Consider the following 354-nt stretch of genomic DNA (forward strand, 5'->3'; position numbering starts at 1 on the left):
GTCCCAAGTGCGGCGGGGAGCTGCGTCCCTGAGCAGGGGGTGGCTGCCACAGTGGGTGGAAGGAGCCCCGGTGTCACTGTCCCCAGAGAGCAGCGGCCCTGTGCCCTTTGCCTCCTCCCAACACGGCCACCACCAGCGCTGGCTCAGCAGCTTTATTGAGACACCCCAGTGCTGGGGGAAGTCTTGGAGCCGTTTTGGGGTCCCACAGGCCTGGTCCCCTCCTCCGGGGCACAGGACAGCGCTGGCAGAGTGGGGGTGGCTCGGGGGTGCCACCCCCTGCCCAGGGCATTGCTCTTGTCCAGCTGCTGGAAGATTTGGGCGCTGCACTTTGCCCCCACCTCCCAGGCCGAGGGG

The sequence above is a fragment of the Mesitornis unicolor genome, unplaced genomic scaffold (assembly GCF_000695765.1).
Source record: "Mesitornis unicolor isolate BGI_N332 unplaced genomic scaffold, ASM69576v1 scaffold31966, whole genome shotgun sequence".
NCBI lineage: Eukaryota > Metazoa > Chordata > Aves > Mesitornithiformes > Mesitornithidae > Mesitornis > Mesitornis unicolor.